Raw genomic sequence first — 2,871 nt, forward strand, 5'->3', positions numbered from 1 at the left:
GGACATTTAGTGGAGGACTTAGATTTCAAGGAAAAAAAAAAATTTCCTTGACAGTACTGGAAAGATGGAAATGTGTTTATTGCAAGAGGGAAAAGAATTCTCAGTTGCCTGTTTAAAAATCACACATGACCACAATCCATATGACTTTCCACTTGTCCAAATTTAAGATGAATCCTTTTAAAAACAGCAATATTAACTATGGCAGAGTGTGAGCTCCAAGTAGGTTTATATTAATAATGATGATGATGATATTAAAAACAATGAAAAAATAATAGTAGCTGTTTACCAAGTGTCTACTGTATATTAACGTGTTTTTAAATTCATTTTCTCATTTCAGTTTCATAAAATTCTTGTGAAGTAGATTTTATCTATGTTTTAAAATGAGGACATAGAAGCTTAGAGTGTATAATAAAATCCGGAATTCACATTACTAGCATCAAAACTGAAGTTCAAACACAACTCTCAATGGCTTAGAACATACATCCTTTCCTCAGTATTTCTAAGATTTTCAGATTCTTTTAAAATAACCATCTTGACAGATACTTTTACAAGGTCAAGTTTGAATGGGTTTTCTAACAAGTCTTTTTGATATTACTATGCTATGCTTTTAGTTTTGCTTTAAGGCGGTAACAGTAGGAAATTTAATATTTTTATTCCTTCATTCAATATGTATTGAGCATTTATTCTGAGTGATGCACCCTCCTAAGTATAGGAGATGAAAAGCAAAAAATCCCTTGCATGCCAATTGCTTAGAATATAGCAGAAGAGAAGATTCTTTTCATAACAAAGAAATCAATAGAGTTCTGCATACTTGATAAAAGATAGGGTGGGGGTAAAGCAAATATTTCAGAGAAAAAGTGACAATCCTTCCTCCTTTTTATTCCTTTAACAAGTGTTTGCTGATCATCACCTATTTATCAAGAACAATTCTAAATCCTGAATGGAAAAGGGAATAATGCATATTTTCTCAATTTAAATTGCTTACAGTTACAGAAGAGCAATGCACATACAAATAACAAATGACAGTGTTAATTTTTAGTATAAATGCTTAAAGTTATCGAGGTAGTGGAGAAAGAGATCCTTTACTAAGAGTGCCAAGGAAAACATGTAAAATGAATGTTAGTTCACTAGGTTTCTAAGCGAGGGAAGGAAATTTCTGTGCAGGGGACAACACATTCTAGATATTTTTGGGTGGTTTGTTGCACTTGTTATTGTCAAAATTGTGGAAAGATGTATTAATAGATGCCCTATTGGATCATCTGGGTGCCCAACATACTTTTTTCAGCTTCATTACTTCCTTTTGGTGATCAGAATCAATCATCTCTGCCAGGCGGGTGACTACTTTCCTTGGCATCAGGAGCCCAAAATCATTGAGAAACATGTGTAGCTTAAACTTTATTGACACTGTTGATCAGTTATCTCTTAAAAGAATACCTGAAGATTTCTAGAATCTAATGTTGTAGCATAGGAAGCATGGCTTCTTTCAGTGGGTTGATGGAATTGACAATGAGCAAAGTCACTCCTAACTCCATCCTTTGTCCTAGAGGTATGTATTTTATCTGCTGTGGACGTGGCACCATTTAATGGCTCTTGATTTAGGGTGAAAACCACATCTGGAGTTTGGTGTCCCATCCTTGCAGAGTCACATCTGCAATTTAACACCTCAGCTGTATAATCAAAATGCTGTCTCAATGCTACCTTAAAGCTGGCAGCCTCTGTGTGGTGCCATATGTGATTGGACCAGAGTATCCTGTGTCCACATGCCCACTATCACACTCCCTTTGCTACAGAATGGCTCTTTTGGTTTGAGATGATGTTATGCATAATGATGTGACATTTGTTTAAATATTCTGCAAGTTAACTGAGGCTCTGTGGATAGGAAAGAAAAACCTAACCAAAGATTTATGAACATTCCAGTTAAGAGCACTCACTGCTCTTTCCAGGGTTATAGGATTACAATGTAGTTAACTTGCCACCAATTTATTGTTTGGTTTCCTTAGGGATAATTTACCTGAGAACGAACTGGATTTAGCACTGAATATCCTCTGTCCTGGCAAAATCCTCAGGTGTAGACAAACTGGGATTATTGGTCACTCTAGACAGGACTTTATTAGGGGCTCTGATTCAGTCTCTATTGATGGCATGTTGGACATTGGGCAGTAACAGTAGCTAGAACAGCCTTGGTGAGTAGGAGTCCATGCTGTAGTGTCATGCATATGCTATATCTTCATCATCGTAGATTGTCTCTTCATAAACCCAGTGTGTCACCAATGGGGTAGTTAGTATCAGAAGCTGGCTGATATCAACTGATGTCAGATGGTGGCTCAGATCACTTGGCTATGTCATTATATTGATTTTCTTTTAGTCTTTTATGTGGTGATTGTTCACTCACGGACATCAACATGCAACTTTATGCTTACTTTCATAGTCATGCTTTAGGCTTACTTTTATAAGTTCATCAATATGCTTTTACCTTAAACTTCTTTACCCATGACCTTTCCCCCAAGTCCCAATCAACAAGATGAGGCAATCAACCCACTGAGATGAGGCGTTTGCCAGTGCCCTTAATTCTATATACATTCTTCATTTCCAGATGCCTATACTTAAAGCTGTGTTCTCTTTAACTTTACTTATTTTATTGTATCAGTTATTTATTTCTGCACCAACTTTCTCCCAAAATGAGTGACTTAAAGCAACAAGCATGTGTTATTTTTCATGGTTCTGCTGGTTGCCTGGCTGTTCTGACAATTTATATGAGGCTTGGCTGATCTCATCCTTTATACATCTGTGGTCAGCTGGTGTCTTTGTTGGGCTCTAACTTACCTAGGATAACCTTGGCTTGCATAAATTCATTCTCTTCCACATTATTCT

Source organism: Rhinopithecus bieti, unplaced genomic scaffold (genome assembly GCF_001698545.2).
Source record: "Rhinopithecus bieti isolate Rb0 unplaced genomic scaffold, ASM169854v2 scaffold_77461, whole genome shotgun sequence".
NCBI classification, from domain to species: domain Eukaryota; kingdom Metazoa; phylum Chordata; class Mammalia; order Primates; family Cercopithecidae; genus Rhinopithecus; species Rhinopithecus bieti.